The sequence below is a fragment of the Hyla sarda genome, chromosome 1, assembly GCF_029499605.1.
Source record: "Hyla sarda isolate aHylSar1 chromosome 1, aHylSar1.hap1, whole genome shotgun sequence".
NCBI classification, from domain to species: Eukaryota; Metazoa; Chordata; class Amphibia; order Anura; family Hylidae; genus Hyla; species Hyla sarda.
In genome coordinates this window covers 259,200,091-259,222,883 of record NC_079189.1, presented here as the reverse complement: position 1 = coordinate 259,222,883, position 22,793 = coordinate 259,200,091, and the positions used below count along the sequence as shown (strand labels likewise).

Sequence of the window (22,793 nt, the reverse complement as noted above, 5' to 3'; positions counted from 1 at the left end):
CAACCTCACATCCTCCATCAGTGAAAGGGGTGCACCTGCCTCCACTTCTACCTACACCTTTCACAATCCCCTCCAACAACTTACCTCAACATCACCTCACGTATTGCGTCCCATGTCACTTACCGCACACCTGCTGCTTCTTCCCGGCATGCGCGGCCCCGCTCCCTAAGGCACGCGCGCGAGCCGGCTTACTAAGATTTAAAGGGCCAGTGTACCACTAATTGGTGCCTGGTCCAATCTGTGTAAAACATGTAAAAGCCCACTCCCCCTTCCTGTCCTTGCCGGATCTTGTTGCCCTAGTGCCCTGAGAAAGCGTTTTGTGTGAATCCCTAGCCTTTGTATCCAGACGCTTTGCTGTTGCCCTTGACTACGAACCATTGCCATCTGCCCTGACCTTCTGCTTCGTCTGACCTTGCCTTAGCCTTTTCCTTGTGTACCTCACCAGTCTCAGCTGCCAAAGAGGTCGAGTCGCTATCAGGGGATATGACCTGGGAGTTACCACCGCAGCAAGTCCATCCCGCTTTGCGGCGGGCTCTGGTGAAAACGAGTAACTCCTTAGAATCGATCCCCCGGTACGGCCCACATCATCACCTCTCTGGCACAGAGGATCCACCTCCAGTATCCTCACCAGCCGCCAGACCAGACCCTGACAGTTAGCCATAGCTTCAAAGAAAAATACATTATTGGAAGCTGCTAAAATAATTGATTTTGCTAGAAAACAAGAGCAAGGAGAATTATCCAAAAAGGTTTGTCGTCAGACTTCATATAATACAGTATCGCAGCAGAAGAGACAGATACCAGAGGGAAACCAGATACCGCAGAGGAAAATAGAATCACAAACACATAGGAGGGCATTTATTAAAGTTTGCTTACGTAGGTTTTTTTGTTTTAGTTTTTTTTTAACTTCCCTTCAGCTTACGTGCGACAAATTTACTATCTTGTCGCACTACGTTAATAAATTTGTCGCAGGTAAGCAAAAGTGTGCATTTTTTCGCATGTAAGCGAAATCCTTAGTCAGAGTCTTTTTTTTACTTGCGAAGTTGTAAAGTTTAGTATTCTGACAAAAAATCGTTAATGGAGTGTTTTGACTAGTGTTCATTACGCCCCTATCTACTTGTTTAATATATTATACTTAGCAATGTCGAAAGTGGGTGGGAAACGGTCATCCAAAAGCCGTCACCTTTCACAGCCTACTGCAGCCGAGCAGATTTTAGAAAATGTAGGCGGACATTGCTAGTCAGGAACCCTCAGAGGCCTCCATGGTTCCTCTGTCTCAAGATGAATCTGAATGTTTTGATTCCGGGGCACCTCCAAAGAGTCGACTGCGTGCAGCTAAAAAAGAAAATCTATACAGATCAAGAGATGGAGTTGCTAGTTGATGAGGTAATTATTTTTTTTATTATTATTTAATTATTTGGATGGCTAACATTGCTTTAATTTACAATCACATGTTTATTTTATATTTTTTTTTTTTGTGGTGTCCCTTAGCAACTTGTCTATTTTTTTTCCCCTCCTGTTCATGTGGAATGTTTTTTTTTAATGATTACTAGTCTATTGAAATAAATATTAATTAATTTCAAAATGTTGAATAGGTTAATTAAAATTAAAAACTGCAAGTTTGCTTGATTGCTACACTTTGGGTCAGTTTTCCCACATCTTTGTGGAATTAGCCAATTCTGTCCTTGTTAATCTGGTGGCTTCTTAATGATCGACAGCTCCACAAAGTGCAGGATCCAACACAAGAGTAGTAAGGTTAAATCAATCGTCATGTGACCAGACAATTTACCTGACCCCTTTTGTGCCCTATCATGCGCTTCGACAAGCTGACGTTCACTGTGAAGCCACAGCGATCCTCACCCATCAAATTTACAGACGGAAGCAGATAACGTACCTTACTTTCATGTGCCTAACATTATTTTATATTTTGTTTTTAAACTTTTTGTGTAGCTCCTTTCCTGCATTTTTATTTTCACAATGTTTAAATAATTTTTGACACCAAGTAGCGTTCTCCTATTTCACTTTCGTTCTTGATAAACTAAAGTTGGCCAGAGCAAATAATGAGATTGAACATTTCATTTTACACTGGCCTCTGCCAAAATGAAATAAGTGATCATATTGGTTGCTTGGGCCAACTTTTTTCAGAAAATGTTTTCCCGGTCCTTTACAATTTAGTCCTCTCTCAAACTCCGATGTTATCTTTCCATTATAGATTATAGGGAATTACAGCACCCTTTTTCCGGGTAAAAGGGATAAAATTCCAATGGAGGCCATAAATTCAGCGTGGAGCAACATTATGGAAAAAATTTACTCCATTGGAATTGCAAAATGCACTATCCCTGAACTTAAAAAGAAATGGTGTGATTTGAAGAAGAAGGTTAAGTCAAAAATGGCAACTATAGCAAGATATGCGCGCCAAACAGGTGGTGGGCCAAGCTGTCCTGAGAAATTAAATGCCATGGAGGAGAAGTTTGGCTCAACCTGTAGTCGTGATCAAATTGAAGGTTTTGGTTCTGCGGATATGTGCATGACTGCCCTTACGCCAGGTAAGTTTACTTTGTCTTCATACAGTTATTCTGCTTGGCCAAAACAAGCATACTTTTTGGGTGTGATTTGACTCTAAGCATGTTGCGCATGTTGCCTTTTTTTTACAGACCATTTTTAAAAAAATTAGTTTAAGTTTCTTAGCATTATGAATTGTGAGATGTGCAATTAGGCAGGAGTGAATGCGCTACTGCATAATTGCTTATTCCTCTGGGTCGTATATCTGCCAGACACATAGGACGTGAAAGCTGTCTGTAACACTATTGCGGTTGATTTTGCAAATCCTGTCCATAGGAAATGGGGATGAGTTGCCCCTAGCAACAAAATAAGATTGCTAATTTAATTATCTTAAATAACACTTCCAAGTTTAAGAAGACATATTATTGATTGCTATGGGAAACTCAAAATCATGCCCTATAGACATGTTGGGATAAATCTCGCCCCTATTAGTTGTTGAAATGCCTCACAAAACTGAAGCAAACAAAAAATGTGATAAATGATAATATTGAAATTGCCCTGATTTAATAAAAGGACAGTCTTCAAATAAACACTGGGGGAGATTCATGTAAACCTGAGCCGAGGAAGAGTCGTCCAGTTGACCATAGCAAACAATCAGATCTCTTCAGTCTTTTTTCACAGGCATCTTTACAATTGAAAGAAGCAAGCTGTTTGGTTGCTATTGCCAACTGCATTACTCTTCGTCTGCACACGTTCTTAAACTTCTCCACCACTGTGTGCACACAATAATATAGAATATAATTTTTTTTACTATTAATTCTCAAGACACATTTAAAAAAAAAATTTTTTCTCGAACAGAGCACCAAGTTGGGGTAGTGTGGTGAAATGCATCTAAATGTACGTCAGACGTATTAACTATTGGTGCAAATGGTATTAACGCCTTTGGTTAATGATGACAGAGCCTGGTTTAGCCTTAACCACACCGAGATAATACCGCTAAGCATGGGCTAAGCATAGGTCCATTTAATACACGGACACAAAGTGTCTGTAAACGATAGCTTTACTGTCACTAGACATATTACACATTCTTTACAGTACAGCCATTTTCCACAGGAGGTGACACCTGTTATGTTTATTTTTTTTTTTTGACTGTGTCTTCATAATTGAAGTCTTCATAATCTTACTAAAAGTAAGATTAGTTCTTCATGAACTTTGGTTATTCAAATATACATTTTGTTTAACATGCAAATTTGGATAATATTAATTTTAAAAGGCTGGCATTTATTTAAAAATAAAAAGGATTATGCTTTGTTTATTAATAATTTTTTAATTTTTGTATATTGGCGAATAAGGTAACAGATGAAGTCCTGATCACAAGTAACCCAATGTCCAATGAAGATCTTGAAGTACAAGATATGGAACATCCTGACTATGCTATGGTTGAGGTTCCTGAGGGAACTGTATATTGTCCCGAAAATGAATCTCCTACCCCCGAACAAATCATGCTACCGTCTGATTTGGGACTCACCCACAATCTGATTTTCTAAATGAATACACCAAGCAACATTTGAAGTATATGGCAGGAGTAGATACAGTGTCAATGGGACTTTCAAAAATAGCTAATATTTTGGAACATAAATTTGAAACAACTAACGAAAAGGTCAACTTTCCGTTACACACCAGCTCAGTGATCAGACACAACACTACTCCAGACCCAAACTATCCTAATCAAATAGCAATCTCTCCTTGTTCAGTACCTCCCAACCCTATTGTAACTTCAAGCAATCATTCAAGGTCAAATTTGTCAGATAGTACAGTGGTCCCTCAACATATGATATTAATTGGTTCCAGGAGAACCATCATATGTTGAAACCATCATATGTCAAGTACTGTGGTTCTGTGGCCTCGGAACCATTGTATGTTGAATACATATCTCTATGGGAAACTGCTAATTGGTTCTGGGATGACCATTGTATGTGGAGTGTATGGGGAGTGTTTAACAAACCAGGGTGCCTCCAGCTGTTGCACAACTACAACTCCCAGCATGCATGTACAGCCATTGACTGTCTGGGCATGCTGGGAGTTATAGTTTGGCAACAGCTGGAGGCACACTGATAGGGAAACATTGATGTATGGGGTGTATTGTGTGTATATGTATTGTATGTGATGTGTGACATCGCATACAGTACTGTACAGTTCTTTAAATACCTTCAAGGGGGACAGAATGTCCTCCATTACGATCCTGCCGACTACAGCTCAATAGGAAAGGAAGGGGAGGGCAGCCAGCAGCTCATTGGATGCCTGCAGCAAGATGCTGCAGGCTATTGGCTATAGCTGCACTGGGGGGGCGGGGCTTACACGGAGCTCACAGTGGAAGCATGCGTGGGTTAGCAGGACAGCATGTGAGTAACAGGAGGCAGAACGGGGCACACGGGGCACATTAAACAACTATCTGTCAGTTGCTGAAGTTGTCAGCGCTGTCATATAGCCGTTCATGCGATGGCCCCGACACACAGCAGCATCATATGTCGATGCTGCCTTCAACATACGATGGGCTCTGAGAGGCCATCATACGTTGAAATGATCATATGTCGGGGCCATCATAAGTCGGGGGGTCACTGTATATGGTCCATGGATTCCATCGTTTGTGAGGATGAGCCTACACTTGATGATCCTATTGACTTCTCTGTGACTAAAGGTCCTACTGCACAGACAAATAAAATAAGTGCAACTTTATATGAACCTTATTCTTACCATCCTATTACTTCTGACCAATTTTTAATGTCCTGCAAGCAGAAACTTTCTATCCAAGGCGACGTAAACCAAACTCCTTTTACAGTAGATAAGTGTTCCCCTCAACCTAAAAATTTAGGCAGACCTCGAAATACACGAGCAAATAAAAAAAATAAAAAAAACATTACTTCAAGAAAATAGTTAGCTATGTAATTTCCAATAGTTAAATTTAAAAATTACTTCAGTCGGCAGTTCTTGTCTTGTCAATAGTTTTGGCCAGTTACTTAATTTTACAGTTTGATTTGGATGTAGTTTGTTGGATATGAAATTTTTTGGATATGAAATCTTACACAGTTTTTTGATCAGCAACCAATCACAGCTCATCTTTACTTTTCTGGTAAAATTAAAGCTGAGCTGAGATTGGTTGCTCTTTTAAATAAAAAAAATTCTTCTATTACACAGGTTGATCAATCATGACCAATATTCGGCTGTTCCTAGCTGCATTTACAGATACGATCCTCCAAAGGTTACCCTCTTCAAGCTCAGACCTCCACTAAGGAGATCAGACTGCATGCAGCATTGAAGTATTATGAAAGGATTAGTCCAGTGCTTTTAAAGTGAAACCATATCCTAGGGGATAATTTTCTAAATTGGCGGGTTTCCGATTAATGTGGCCCCTACCATTTCAGGAACATGTCTCCAAAAGTGGGGGGGAAGGGTGAATGTTGGCCAGCTCATGAGATGGCACATAACACGCCTCCTCAATCTAACTCTCTGTAAGAGCCGGACATTGACGAAGCCAGCGCACATGCTCGGACAGAGTTTGATTGATGAGGCGTGTCAGCTACCGCTTAGTGCAGTGGTCAACATCCCCCCATCTGGTTGGCTAGCGTTGACACGTATAGGGGATTGTGAATGCCACAGCGCTCATACAACACACTTATTAAAAATTATACTATATTTTTTGGGATATTGGATAACTTTAAAATAAATAGACTATTCCTTTTAAAAATTCATTTGTCCCCATTAAATTACGAGATATTAAATATTATTTTATGCAGAATAACTTTACAAGAGCTTGCGTTTCCAAAAAGTATTATATTAAAAGTGTAAACTTATTTGTAAACACTCTGTTTCGACCTACTAGTCTTTCTTAAAATATTTTTGAGTCTTTATTGAGTTCAAAAAATCTATCAGCCTTGAGACATACAAGCTCCTTACTGTTCCATGCAATGAACTGGTTCTTTTTATGACAGTTTCCAGGCTGAAGTTAGAGATTACGTACAGCAGCATGATTCTACTAACTATAATAAAGGACTGGTAGTGAGAACCACAGGGTGGCCCATATATATGGATACACCTTAATAAAATGGGAAGGGTTGGTGAAATTAACTTCCTGATTGTTGCTCATTAGTATATATGAGGGGGAAACTTTTCAAGATGGGTGGTGACCATGGCGGCCATTTTGAAGTCGACATATTTGATTCCAACTTTTTTTTTTTCAATAGGAACAGGGTCATTTGACACATTCAACTTTCTTGTAATTTAACAAGAAAAGCAATGATGTGCTTGGTTTAAAAGTAACTTGATTCTTTCATGAGTTATTTCCAAGTTTCTGACCACTTAGAAAATGTGTTGAATTTGCTACCCATTGTGTTGGATTGTCAATGCAACCCTCTTCTCCCACTCTTCACACACTGATAGCAACACAGCAGGAGAAAAGCTAGCACAGGCTTCCAGTATCCGTAGTTTAAGGTGCTTTACATCACGTATCTTCACAGCATATACAATTGCCTTTACATGACCCCAAAGATGAAAATCTAAGGGGGTGATATTGGGAGAATTTGGGGGCCATTCAACTGGCCCACGATGACCAATCCACTTTCCAGGAAACTGTTCATCTATGAATGGTCGGACTTCACACCCATAATGTGTTGGTGCACCACATTATGGGTGTCATGTCCAAGGATTCCTAGATGAACAGTTTCCTGACAAGTGGATTGGTCGTCGTGGCCAAGTTGAATGGCCCCCCAGGTCTACCGATCTGACCCCCTTACACTTATATCTTTAGGGTTATCTGAAGCCAATTGACTATGCTGTGAAGATACGAGATGTGCAGCACCCGAAACTACAGATAATGGAAGCTTGTGCTAGCATTTCTCCTGCGGTGTTGCTATCAGTGTGTGAAGAGTGGGAGAAGAGAGGTGCATTGACAATCCAACACAATGGGCAGCATATTGAAGATATTTTATAAGTGGTAAGAAACTCTTTACATCTCGGATACGATTCAAAAAATCTGTGGTGTCTTGAATATAAGATTTTGTGCGAAAAACAAACGGTCTCAGCACACGATCCAGGAAGATAGAGGCATTGCTTAAAAGGGAATTACGGCCCGATACTATGGGGAGTCCGGGGGGATTGACCAAACTCTTATGTATTTTAGGGAGAATATAGATTACTGGTGTGATAGGATATTTCACCGTGAGGAACTCTCTGAGTTCCTCATCAATGATACCTTCTGAATAGGCTTGTTCAACTATATTGGTCAACTTCCTCAAAATGTCATTTTTTGGATCTCTATCCAAAACTTGGTAGGTTTTGCCATCTAGTAATTGCCTATATACCTCTCTCTTGTAGTCAACTGTGTCCATAACCACGACCCCACCCCCTTTATCAGCGGGTTTTATGGTGAGGTCGCGGTTATGGACCAGTGACTCCAAGGCCACCTTTTCCTCTTTAGAAAGATTGTTATGTTTCAGTTCTCACCGTGTTGAATCCTCCCTTAGTTTCTCTAAGTCCTGCCGGACAAGAGAGACAAAGGTTTCAAATGGGTGTGAAACCACATTTGGATTGAATACACTTTTGTTGTACAAATCAAATTGTTCAAGTTTCAATGTCCTTTCTTGTATCAAAGCCCCTACACGTCTCTCTAAATGTTCCTGTTGATTAAACCAAATTTTAAGTTTAATACGCTTAAAGAAACTCTGTACATCACATTCTAGATCAAAAAGTTCGGGCAAAAAGATAAACCCTTTGATAGTAAAAAATAGCTCCGCCTCTGAAAGGGAATATGAAGATATATTTACCACTGTATCAATAGATGTTAAGTCATTTTTTTGTTGGTCTGAGGTTGAGTTGGCATCTGTTTCCCCAGCTTTTGCCTGCGAGTTCTTCCTGGATCTGTGTCTTTTTCGGCCACCTCTTCTAGTTGGTTTTTTGAAGAGGGAGTTCCCGATTGTCCTGTTCCTAAAAAATCTTTAGAAGAAGCAAAATTATCAGTCATGCTTTTAGTGGATGGTTTTTGAGCTTTGCCACGCTTTGGAGAAGACTCATGATTATCCATGTTGTTAAATGGTTGCTGATTCTACGTGTATATCCTCCCTTTAGTATAGTCAGTTTGATCCCTCTACCACTTTCTCTTTTTAACATCCATGACTTCACTCCTGAATTTCTCAAAAAAACTCTTGCTTTTATCCATATACAGCGTCAACATCAGCAGGCAACATCTTGGTTAGACTCTGTTCTAACTCTTGTACTCTCAGCTGGACACCAATCAATTCATTTTGTAAATGATCCAGGTTCAACAGTATAATATCATGCGCATATCTGTCTGAAATCTCCTCAAATTTCTTCTTAAAATTAGCATTATCCGTATAGACCGAAGGTCGCAATCTCGACCTCATACCTCTTGGAATTCTTTTACATCTATAGTATTCATACAAGGTGGTTAAATGCAGTTGCATATTAATTAAACGTTTGGACTAGAGATGAGCGAACTTACAGTAAATTCGATTCGTCACAAACTTCTCGGCTCGGCAGTTGATGCCTTTTCCTGCATAAATTAGTTCAGCTTTCAGGTGCTCCGGTGGGCTGGAAAAGGTGGATACAGTCCTAGGAGACTCTTTCCTAGGAATGTATCCACCTTTTCCAGCCCACCGGAGCACCTGAAGGCTGAACTAATTTACGCAGGATAAGTCATCAACTGCCGAGCCGAGAAGTTCATGACGAATTGAATTTACTGTAAGTTCGCTCATCTCTAGTTTGGACTCATATTTAAAACTTCGTTTAACATCAATGATAGTTGGAGTAGCCAGGAAAGTAACGTCTCCCCTGAGACCACCCAAAATTCTATTCACCTCACTTTCGGCATACGATGAACCATGAGAGTCAGTATCCTTATTCACTTCTTCTATAATAGCAGTGTGCCAGCAGCAAAATCAATAGACAAAAACCAGTAGAAAAATTGCAGCACTACTTCCAACATAGGTAAGGGGGGGTGCCAGCATTAAAAGACCCGATCACAGTCCATATTCCAATAGAAAACCAGTAGAACACAGCACTCCAAAGTAAACTTATGAATTTATTCTCTCATAGCAGCATACAACGTTTCAACTCCTCCTGGAGTCTTTTTCAAGCATGTGACACACACAGTTTAGGAGGGTATATAAACCCATACAACTCATTAGTGCAAATAACAGTTAATCACAAATCCATTATAAAAACATAATCAAAAAAATCATTACCAAAGTGCTAAATTCATATATATATGTAAAGTGCAGTATATGACATATAATAATAAAGTGCTTGTGTGCTAAATAGTGACTGTGAGTTAAAATCAATGCTTGAAAATACATATTTCATATATAATTACATCTAATCACCTATATCATACATAATTCTTATACCTGTAAACAACTTATTACATACTTTTAGCAGCAGCGAGGAGGCATGCACCCTCTGTAAAGATGGCGCGGGTGGCGTGAGTGAATAGCCCTATGCCCCTGCGCCAAAGCGCATATCAATCTAAAAAATCACGTGTGTAATCATGTGATCGGTCGTCCCGGCAACGCCGACGCTATAGCTATATGGAGCGCAGGAAGTCCCGATCTACAAATTTGAGATGCCGTGTATCATTAGTCCGATCAACCCCGCGGTAACATGTGCTGTAAAAACACAACATGCGGGGGAGATCGGGCCAATGCCTCAGCCACTCAAATGGTGTGAATATGAACCTAAAATACATCCAATAGGCACAATGTACAAAGCGTCTCACTACGCCAAGGGAGGCATGGAGATGAGACAGGGAGCAACCTAATGCAAAGACCACCCATATGTTAGAAATATTAATAGACAAAATTATATATAAAAATTATAAAAAATTATGAAAAAATAAAAAAAATGTGAAAATAAAAGAAACAAAATAAAAAAGTATAAATGAAAGGTAAAAAAATAAAAAAATATATAAAAATATGTAAAAATTAAAATATGAAAAATGAAAATAATACTAAGGGTTTATCTTTTTGCCCGAAGTCTACTGTTAACTGGTTTGATCTAGAATGTGATGTACAGAGTTTCTTTAGGCGTATTAAACTTAAAATTTGGTTTAATCAACAGGAACATGTAGAGAGACGTGTAGGGGCTTTGATACAAGAAAGGACATTGAAACTTGAACAATTTGATTTGTACAACATAAGTGTATTCAATCCAAATGTGGTTTCACACCCATTTGAAACCTTTGTCTCTCTTGTCCGGCAGGACTTAGAGAAACTAAGGGAGGATTCAACACGGGGAGAATTGACACATAACATTCTTTCTAAAGAGGAAAACGTGGCCTTGGAGTCATTGGTCCATAACCGCGACCTCACCATAAAACCCGCTGATAAAGGGGGTGGGGTCGTGGTTATGGACACAGTTGACTACAAGGGAGAGGTATATAGGCAATTACTAGATGGCAAAACCTACCAAGTTTTGGATAGAGATCCAAAAAATTACATTTTGAGGAAGTTGACCAATATAGTTGAACAAGCCTATTCAGAAGGTATCATCGATGAGGAACTCAGAGAGTTCCTCACTGTGAAATATCCTATCACACCAGTAATCTATATTCTCCCTAAAATACATAAGAGTTTGGTCAATCCCCCCGGACGCCCTTTAGTATCGGGCCGTAATTCCCTTTTAAGCAATGCCTCTATCTTCCTGGATTGTGTGCTGAAACCGTTTGTTTTTCGCACACAATCTTATATTCAAGACACCACAGATTATTTGAATCGTATCCGAGATGTACAGACTTGTGATGACACGTTACTATTGTCTTTGTATATCACGAGTCTCTAAACCTTGATCAGCCATGAGCGAGGTTTGTCAGCCATTTCAAAGGTTTTGTCGACATCCGAGTTCCCCATAGCGGCCCAAAGATTAATGTTAGAGTTATTGAATTTGATTCTTACCAATAACTATTTTTTATTTGAAGATAAGTTTTTTTTTACAGTTAATTTGGACCGCTATGGGGACGAATGTCGCACCTATGTATGCTAATCTATACGTTGCAGCAATGGAGGAAGACGTTGTCTATCCATCCCACCACGCCGGACATTGTCTGGCGTGGTGGCGATTCATAGATGACGTCTTCCTCTTATGGGATGGTACCATTGAAGAGTTAGAGTCCTTCCACCTCTTTCTGAATAATATCGACCCCAGCATCTTGTTCACCACGTCCTACTCTCGAGAAAGCATTAGCTTTCTCGATGTTACGGTGAGCAAACATGAAGGGTGTTTACATACTTCACTATTCACGAAGGAAACTGACAAGAATACTTTACTACATTATAAAAGCTGCCATCCAAGAAAAATGGTTGAATCTCTAACGTTTAGCCAAATGATAAGAGCAAAACGGATAGTAGATGTTGAACAAATGTTAAACTCTACACTTGATCAGATGACACTAAATTGATTGAGAGACAGAAAATGAAAGCTAGTGCCCTAGACAGACAGTCTACTCTCCAAAAGAAAGCTAGAACACCACATACAAAAAGAATACCATTTACTACAGTATACAACATTCAGAGTATACATATATCCAAGATCATAAATAAACGCTGGCCCTTCATCCAACAGAGCTTTGCTAATATAGCAGAATTCACAGCCTACAAAAGACCTAGAAATTTGAGGGACAGACTGGTGAAAACTGAAGTCGAACCTCCCAAGACGTCTAGACAGACATTTCTGTCCACACAGAGGACGGGCTCTTTCCCGTGCCTGTCTTGTGTGAACTGCAAACTAATGATGAAGGGTTCATGCTTTGTACACCCAGTTTCACAGGTTGAATATAAACTGAAGTTTTATTTAACTTGTGACTCCTCCTGTGTAATTTATCTTTTGATGTGTCCTTGTAACCTTATTTATATAGGCCAGACTACTTGGAACTTAAAAACACGAATTAATAATCACCGCTTTAGTATACACAAGTGTAAGTTTGATCTGCCAGTTTCCAAACATTTCTCAGAATGTGGACATACAGAGAATGAACTCCGCTTTATGGCAATTGACCATATCCCAAACCCTGTGAGAGGGGGTGACAGATTGGCATTGCTAAAAAAGCGTGAGCTTTGGTGGATCCACAAGTTTGATACATTACGACCAAAGGGTCTTAATGTAGAATTTACTGTTTGCTAAGACATGAGTTCAATATTTAGTGGAGTCACTGTCCAGGGGAGGGAAATGTAGTCCTATCTGGGTTTACTCAATAATTCCGAACACCTTATATTCAGGCATGCAATATGACACACCATGTAATATTTATTTGTATCAACATGTTATGCGATTTTTTTTGTTAATTCTTTTCTGATACATTTTTTATTCTTTTTATTTTTCAGATATAGATGAACAAATACAGCAGAGAGGAGACACCACCATCTGGGCTACATTTATTAACACACAATTTTTATTTAGTTAGTTTGTAATAAAAATAAGCTTTTTTTTTTAACCCCTTAAGGACTTTTTTCAGTTTTTGCACTTTCGTTTTTTCCTCCTTACCTTTTAAAAATCATAACCCTTTCAATTTTCCACCTATAAATCCATATTATGGCTTATTTTTTGCGTCACCAATTCTACTTTGCAGTGACATTAGTCATATTACCCAAAAATGCACGACGAAACGGAAAAAAAAAATCATTGTGCGACAAAATCGAAGAAAAAACGCCATTTTGTAACTTTTGGGGCTTCCGTTTCTACGCAGTGCATATTTCGGTAAAAATTATACCTTATCATTATTCTGTAGGTCCATACGGTTAAAATGATACTCTACTTATATAGGTTTGATTTTGTCGCACTTCTGAAAAAATGCAGGAAAATTTATATGTTTAAAAATGTCATCTTCTGACCCCTATAACTTTTTTATTTTTCCATGTACAAGGCGGTATGAGGACTCATTTTTTGCGCCGTGATCTGAAGTTTTTATCGGTATGATTTTTGTTTTGATCTGACTTTTTGATCACTTTTTATTCATTTTTTAATGGTATAAAAAGTGATCAAAATGCGCTTTTTTGGACTTCGCGTTGGATGACAAATATGGGTTTCCAGCGCAGTTTAACCCTGGAAGGACCGGAACAGTAATAAAGCATGCATAAAAAATGCTCCATACCTAACTATAAACCCAGAAATAGACAATCTCAGAAGGATAACCATGTAATAACAGCCGCATCAGTTACGCAAAAATACTCACCTGCGCTGTCCACATGGATACCGGTCCATGGATATAACAACCATCATGCGCAAAAAAGCCCTCCAGCGCTGCCAAGTTAAAAACTAAAACTAATAACACCCCGAAGCTGTAAAGAACATACATCAATACACCACACTTATGCAAGATTTGAAAATTATTTGAAATAATGTCCACACATCTAATCAGAATCTCAGAAACGGGACACGGATTCCCGAGGACGTGACATGATGCCGGGAAGCCGCAGCATTATGTCAAACAACGAATACCTAGGTTACACTCTCCTAGGTGTTTGTTTTATTTCATAACCTATCAGAATCATATATTTTGTTTCAATTTTACTGTATTTTATTCATTTTTACTGTAATATAAAATGTCTTTGTTTAACCTTCATGCTGACCGTGACCCGCTGACCCGGTAGCACTCAGCTGATCTGTGTATTTAAAACTGGCGCCTTGTATGTTTTTTATCCCATTGCCTGACGAAGAACCCGGTTCGGGTTCGAAACTTTTAAGTTGGACCCTCCAATAAAACAGCCTTTTTTTAATATAGGCAGTTTTGTTATATCTTTATTACATCGGAGGAGGCGCCGGATCTCATCCCAATTTTTCTCCCCATTCCTATACTTGCCAGTCACGGTTAGGGATGCAGAGGCAGCCACCTACCTAACGCCACCGTACGCTTGGATCTCGGACCAGGGATACCAACGGCTTCTTGCTATCTGAAGGCTTACAAAGGTGTTGTGCCCGCAGCACAACTAACCACGGTAAGGTGCATCTAACTCGCACGTACCCGTTTCTGCCTCAAACAGTATCACACTAGGAGCGCGCCTCTCCTTTTTCCTTTTATTTTCAACTGTCAGGGACTTGACAGAGTTACTTGACAGTGAGAGGATGAAGTCCGCTAAGCTCCAGTGTAAGCTGCGAAAATGTGAGAAAAAGGAAGAGGACCAGGAAGTCCTAAAAGAGAGCAGAGACCAAGCTATGGTGGAATTGGCTCAAGAAAGGCTTCTGGGGCCGAAGTTACAGGTTACAGTTATGCTTTCTCTGAATGCCAAAAAGTCCTCTAAAGCTAAGATTGAGGTGAAGTCCTGTAAGAAGTCCCCTGAAGCTAGGACTGCGCTGAAACCTGGTGGGAAATCCTCTGAACCTGAGCAGACCAAAAAATCTGAAGGTAATGCTGAGGCAGAGAAATCCTCTGAAGCAGAAGCCAAACTAGAGTCAACTTCAAAAGCTGTGAGTAAAGAGAAGGGCACAACTGAAGCTACAGGTGAAGAGAAGAGTAAGCCTGAAGAAGCTGCAGTAGTAGATGCTGATTCTACACAAGAATCTGAAGGAGCCAAAGACTCTGAAGCCAAACCTGAGGAAGCTGGTGCTCCTGAAGAGAAAGCTGGAAGGGATGAGGTGAAACCAAGTGAGAAATCCACTGAAGTCAAGACTGAGGTGAAACCAGGTGGGAAGTCCTCTGAAGTTGAAACTGAGATGGACCCGTGTCAGAGGTCCTCTGACGGTACAAAGAACAAGACAGTGGTTGGTGAAGCCACTGAGGCCAAAAGATTCTCTGAAGCAGAGGCAGAAGTCCGGCAAGTCAGAAGAAGACAAAGGTTAGAAGCATTGGTCCTCTCACTCCTTAATTTCAAGAACCCTGCCCACACCCTGCCCTCTCTCTCTCTCTCTCTCTCTCTCTCTCTCGCCCCTGAGATATAGAAACCGGATGGTTTGCCCCTGGTCTATTATAAAACATTCCTTGACGTCCTCCTCCCCCATTTAACCGATTCTCTTTCTTTGGGCCAAGCTTCTTTCCAACATGATTAATAGGTTTCTCCCTAATCTGATTGCCCCTGAACTGTCGGGTTTTGTACCTGGCAAGGAGGGGAGGACTAATACCTTTAAGTTTTTAGCCTCAATACACCGCTCACTCAACTCGCTCACCGCTGATCCTTCTCGGAGTTGACGCCGAGAAGGCTTTCGATAGGGTACGATGGTCCTTCATGAAAACTGTCCTCCCTAAGTTTGGTTTCCCCCTGCCATTTATCTCCGCTATTTTCTCCCTCTTCGCCCACCCATATGCTTCCCTGCTCGTTAATGACTCCCCACCATTCCTTTTCACCAATGGCATGGCACCAGGCAGGGCTGTCCTCTGTCCCAAACACTTTTTTGTTCTACTCCAGAGAGTGAGACAACATACGGACATCAGTGGAATGCTTACCCCCTCTGGTGAGCTGAAGACACTGGCTTTTGCTGATGATTTGCTCTTCCTCCTCACCAAACCCGAGTCGGATTTGCCCTGCCTGGTGTCCTTGTTTGAGGAATTTGGTTCGCTTTCGAATTTATAGGTTAATATATCCAAGTCTGAATTGCTTAACCACTGATAGGGTTCCCACCCTGAGACACTTATTGTCACGATTCGGCAGGCTGGAGGTGGATCCTCTGTGTCAGAGAGGGATTGGCGTGGACCGTGTCAGTGGACCGGTTCTAAGTAGCTACTGGTTTTCACCAGAGCCCGCCGCAAACCGGGATGGTCTTGCAGCGGCGGTAGCAACCAGGTCGTATCCACCGGCAACGGCTCAACCTCTCTGACTGCTGAGATAGGCATGATACAAGGGATAAGGCAAGAGCAAGGTCGGACGTAGCAGAAGGTCAGGGCAGGCAGCAAGGATCGTAGTCAGGGGCAACGGCAGGAGGTCTGGAACACAGGCTAGGAACACTCAAGGAAAGGCTTTCTCTGGCACAAGGGCAACAAGATCCGGCAAGGGAGTGCAGGGGAAGTGAGGTATAAGTAGGGCAAGGAACAGGTGCAAACTAATCAGGGAGATTGGGCCAGGCACCATCATTGGTGCACTGGCCCATTAAATTGCAGAAACCCGGCGCGCGCACGCGCCCTAAGGAGCGGGTCTGCGCGCACAGGGACAACACAGACAGGGAATGGGTCAGGTACAGGGACCGAGATGCGCATCGCGAGCGGGCGCGTCCCGCATCACGAATCGCATCCCGGCTGGGAGCAATATCGCAGCGCACCCGGTCAGCAGGTCTGACCGGAGCGCTGCGAATAATAGAACGCTGCGAGTGCTTCGGGGAGGAGCACTCGGCGTAACACTTATCTCCCTTCCCTTGGGCGTCCGCCTCCTTGAAATATTTCGGGGTGCATATCACCAGCTCCCTCGGATTACTCTATAAGGCGAACTTCCAACCCCTTCTCTCTGAGATACAGTGTTTCCTGAGAGATTATGATAACTCCCTCATTATGACAACCCCCATCTCTTGGATAGGTAGACGTAATGTTCTTCAGACATATGTTATTCCCAAAATACTCTACAAGCTCCAAATGCTTCCCATAGCTCTCCCCCCCCCCCCCCCCCCCGTCCTTTTTCCTAGCTGTTAAGAGATTATTTTCAGCATACCTTTGGCGCTACAAAAGACCTAGAATTGCCCACTCACTCTTGGCCAGGCTGGCCGCTGAGGGTGGGATAGGTATCCCTGATGTCTTGACATTATACAGGGCGATTCAGCTTCGTAGGTGGTTTGCGTGCTCCTCTGCTCTCTCTTCTACACTTCCTGCTCCTTTTCCTCTGAACTTTCCTTGTCCCAGTGGGTGTTTGGTCCTCACTTCCTGAAAGATCTCTGGTTGCCTATGAAACGGCGTTACTCCCACTTGGACCCATCTCTTCTCTTCTCGAGTGTTCTCTCTGTTTGGCACACTCTTGCTCCCTCTCTTTCTCCCCTCTACTCCCCTCTGCTCTGGTGCCCGAGGTCGTGAATTGTGTCACGCCGGTATACGCTTCTCTATGGTCTAAACTTTCCCACATTCCTGTTCAACAGTTGTTCTCGAGTGGAGGTGTTCCGTCGGCAAACTCCTTGCAGGCGTTTATTGCCTGCGGTAAATTTGTCCTTCCTCCATATTAGACATATACAGCATTGCTGCGCCTTATTCCTGGCCAAAGCGTGTGAGATGCGGGGTCTGACTCCCTTTGAGTCCCAATTGATATAGCCACATAGGAACTCGCTTAAACTGTCCTTCCTTAAAAAATGGTGTTGGGGTCCGGCCCCCTCTTTATGGCCGGGATGCATTGCTTCCTGGGAGAGGGAACTGAACCTTACCCTCACCGACTCTGATGTAGAATATATCCTTAAACATTCTCAGGTTTACTCGAGATGTATTCGGCTAAGGGAATCCTACTTTAAATTATTGTCTAGATGGTATTGAACCCCTGAATTCATCTACATACATGGCCTTTCGACTAGCAACTCCTATTGGAGGTGCGGAACACAAGTGGGGAGTCTTACACATATCTGGTGGGCCTGCCCTTCCATTCAGGCATTTTGGAAAGATCTGGAATTGACAATTAATGCTATTGTACTCTCACCTATTGTGCTGACCCCTTATCTGGTCCTTCTAGGTAGACCCACTGTGGGTTCTCGTTTGCACAAGGATGCTCTCCTTGCTCACTTCTTGGCGTCTGCCAAATCCTTAATTCCGCTAAAATGGCTAAACACTGTACCACCCTCTGTTGCTGAGTGGATGGCCAAGATACACCAGATGTGTTGATTCCAAGAACTGTCCAGCAGATCTGACAGCTCACACGAGAAGTTCTTAACCACATGGGGGACATGTTTGAGTCATGTAAGCATCTAATACCTTTTGTCTTTGGGTGCACTACTGTATCCCCCAAGCTGGCCCTACTCCACTACAGAAACCGGGTTCTGGCAGATTGAGGGACCCAGCACCCTGAACCGGCTTCTCAGCCAACCCAGGTTGCTGGAAAGAAGAAAAGATAAACTTAACTTATCTTTGTGTCTTCTTCCTCTTCTCCTCTGGGCCTAAATCCTCTCCAAAAGAAAAGTTTTCCAGATGGGTGGGGAACTCCTGCATAACCATCTCTCACAGGAGACCCCATCTGTCAAGCTGCTGCCTTCACTGCAGTCACTGCCATCATCCTCACTCGAAGGAGGTAAGGCCACCTAAGCCGGGTTTCTGTGATTTGCACTCAGGGTAAGTGGGGGGTCAGGGGTAACAGTGGTGGTACATACAGAACCAATATCCATATCCCCCTCACTCACATCGCCCTCCTCACCTCCTTCCCCTTCCTCCATCTTTTCCTCCTCACTCTGGCAGTCATCTTGGTGGCTTTCTTTTTCTACACCTCTGGAGATCCTCATGTTGGAGAACCTCTCTTCTTTAACAAGCTTCTCGCTGAGGATGCCGGCTCCAGCAACAATGTCTGATCTTAGCTGAACCATCATGAGGAGACCATATAGTGGCTGATTGGCACAGCCTGGGGATGGCTGAAGCATGAGGAGGCCATATAGTGGCTGAATGGCACAGCCTGAAGTTGGCAAAAGCATGAGGAGACCATATAGTGGCTGAACGGCCCAGCCTGGAGTTGGCTGAAGCATGAGGAGACCACGTAGTGGCTGAATGGCACAGCCTGGAGTTGGCTGAAGGATGATGAGACCATATAGTGGCTGAATGGCACAGCCTGAAGTTGGCTGAAGGATGATGAGACCATATAGTGGCTGAATGGCACAGCCTGAAGTTGGCTGAAGCATGAGGAGACCATATAGTGGCTGAATGGCACAGCCTGGAGTTGGCTGAAGCATGAAGAGACCATAAACTGGCTGAATGGCCAGGCTGGAATTAACTGAAGCATGAGGAGACCATATAGTGGCTGAATGGATCAGGTTGGAGTTGGCTGAAGCATTAGGAGACCGTATTGTGGCTGAATGGCACAGCCTGGAGGTGGCTGAAGCATGATTATTATTATTTTATTGGCACCATTTTGGAATAATGTAGACAAGTATGGTAAATCTAGGGGCCTGCAGTACCTATAAGAATATATATCCATCACAAAGAAATTTTTGGTCACATTACGGGTACACGTACTGTACATGTTGTGGATTTACTGCTGCAGATTATTTCATGCGTATTTAATATAAGAAATAGCTAAACACAGCATCACATCTTCAGCATATACCGTATCTGTAAGAATATCCTTATTATTAAAGTAACAATTTAACAATTTCATCATAACTCCAAAAAACATGGTGAAATGAATTTCCCATTGACTGGCCATGATTGTTCTAGCATGAACTACCTTAAAATAAACCTGTCAATTAAATTGTTTGGATGTATAAAAAGCTTTCATTGATGGAGGACTGAGTGTTCAGACCCCCACCAGTCATAAGAATAATCCAGGAGAAGTCCGCACAGTCACACGACCCTCTCCCTGCTCAGTGTGACGTCATCAAGACATGGTCCGTAGACTTATTTTGAGTGTGTGTCTCGATGACAGAGCTGGTAGAGAACGCGCTGAGTGTGGATATTTCCTGGTTCACTCTCCTGTTTGGCAGGGGTCTGAACAAACAGACCCCACTGATCAAAACTATTGACATGTGACTAGGACATGTCAAAGGTTTTTCCAAGTGACAGTGCCCTGGAAAATAGGTTTGTGCAAGGTGAAGGAATACAGAGCAAAACTGATATGTTTCACCACATTTATTTAGCTGTCTGGTTCCCCATAACCACCATATTCACGCTGAGATTTCATTCTGTATACTGCTCTTAAACAATTGCTGTGATTGGTTCCTATAGGCAACACAGACAGATTTTGTCAGTTTTAATAAATCTGTCCCAGTGTGTTTGCCCTTCTGCATGATGTAGGGAATGTTGCAGGACAGATATTCTATCTTTGGTGTTCTTTGGTGGCACCCGGGATTCCCAGCCAGCCTCCCATGCTGGTACTTACCAGGCCCTAAGCTGGGTAGCAGTCTGCGATCTGACGAGAGCAGGCGCGTTCAGCTTAGGATGTCCGTTGACAGCTTCACACACTTTATACTCTGGATTTAAGCATCAATTAATCCTTTTCCGAATCAGTACGGAAGGCGGCAACAGAGCAAAATGTCAACGGCACCCAGGATTCCCAGCCAGTCTCCCACGCCAGTACTTACCGGGCCCTAAGCTGGGTAGCAGTCTGCGATCTGACGAGAGCAGGCGCGTTCAGCTTAGGATGGCCATTGACATCTTCACGCCTTGTATACTGTGGATTTAAGCATCAATAAATATTTTTTTTAATCGGAGAGGAAGGCGGCAACAGAGCAAAATGTCAATAGCACCTTGGATTGCCAGCCAGACTCCCATGCCCATACTTGCCGGGCAGCAGTCTGCGATCTGACAAGAACAGGCGCATTCAGCTTAGGATAGCCGTAGACGGCTTAACACCCTGTATACTGTGGATTTAAGCATCAATAAATCCTTTTCGGAATCGGAGCAAAATGTCTACAGAGCTACAGAGCAAAATGTCAACAAACCCTGATATTCCCAGCCAGTCTCCCATGCTGGTACTTACCGGGCCCTAAGCTGGGTAGCAGTCTGCGATCTGACGAGAGCAGGCACGTTCAGCTTAGGATGGCCGTTGACAGCTTCACGCCCTTTATACTGTGCATTTAAGCATCAATAAATCCTTTTCAGAATCGGAGAGAAAGGCGGCAACAGAGCAAAATGTCAATAGCACCTTGGATTGCCAGCCAGTCTCCCATGCCCGTACTTGCCGGGCAGCAGTCTGCGATCTGACAAGAACAGGCACATTCAGCTTAGGATAGCCGTAGACGGCTTCACACCCTGTATACTGTGGATTTAAGCATCAATAAATCCTTTTCGGAATCGGAGCGGAAGGCGGCTACAGAGCAAAATGTCAACAACACCTGGGATTCCCAACCAGTCTCCCATGCTGGTACTTACCGGGCCCTAAGCTGGGTAGCAGTCTGCGATCTGACGAGAGCAGGCGCGTTCAGCTTAGGATGGCCGTTGACGGCTCCACGCCCTTTATACTGTGCATTTAAGCATCAATAAATCCTTTTCGGAATCGGAACGGAAGGCGGCAACAGAGCAAAATGTCAACGGCAGCCGGGATTCCCAGCCAGTGTCCCATGCCGGTACTTACCGGGCCCTAAGATCTGTACCAGTCTGCGATCTGACGAGAGCAGGCGCGTTAAGCTTAGGATGGCCGTCGACAGCTTAACACCTTGTATACTGTGGATTTAAGCATCAATAAATTATTTTCGGAATCGGAGCGGAAGGCAGCAATAGAGCAAGATGTCAACGGCAAACGGGATTCCCAGCCAGTCTCCCATGCCAGTACTTACCGGGCCCTAAGCTGGGTAACAGTCTGCGATCTGATGAGAGCAGGCGCGTTCAGCTTAGGATGGCCATTGACAGCTTCATGCTTTTTTATACTGTGCATTTAAGCATCAATAAATCCTTTTCGGAATCGGAACAGAAGGCGGCAACAGAGCAAAATGTCAACTGCACCCGGGATTCCCAGCCAGTCTCCCATGCCGGTACTTACTGGGCCCTAAGTTGGGTAGCAGTCTGCGATCTGACGAGAGCAGGCGCGTTCAGCTTAGGATGGCCGTTGACATCTTTACGCCTTGTATATTGTGGATTTAAGCATCAATAAATATTTTTATTAATCGGAGAGGAAGGCGGCAACAGAGCAAAATGTCAATGGCACCTTGGATTGCCAGCCAGTCTCCCATGCCGGTATCTGCCGGGCAGCAGTCTGCGATCTGAGGAGAGCAGGCACGTTCAGGCTTAAGATGGCCGTTGATAGCTTCACACGTTGTATATTGTGGATTTAAGCATCAATAAATCCTTTTCCGAATCGGAGCGGAAGGCGGCAACAGATTAAAATGTCAACTGCACCCGGGATTCCCAGCCAGTCTCCCATGCTGGTACTTACCAGGCCCTAAGCTGGGTAGCAGACTGCGATCTGACGAGAGCAGGCGCGTTCAGCTTAGGATGGCCGTTGACAGCTCCACATTTTTTATACTGTGGATTTAAGCATCAATAAATAATTTTCGGGATCGGAACAGAAACAGAGCAAAATGTCAACTGCACCCGGGATTCCCAGCCAGTCTCCCATGCTGGTACTTATCAGGCCCGAAGCTGGGTAGCAGTCTGCGATCTGACGAGAACAGGCGCATTCAGCTTAGGATGGCCGTAGACATCTTCACACCCTGTATACTGTGGATTTAAGCATCAATAAATCCTTTTCGGAATCGGAGCAAAA

General features: G+C 42.9%; 2 pseudogenes; both read right to left on the bottom strand.

The window, feature by feature from the left end:
* Positions 1-20,624: 20,624 nt before the first annotated feature.
* Positions 20,625-20,744, bottom strand: LOC130346693 (5S ribosomal RNA; annotated as a pseudogene).
* Positions 20,745-21,414: 670 nt separating this feature from the next.
* On the bottom strand, positions 21,415-21,534 carry LOC130325820 (5S ribosomal RNA; annotated as a pseudogene).
* Between the last annotated feature and the right edge of the window lie 1,259 nt (positions 21,535-22,793).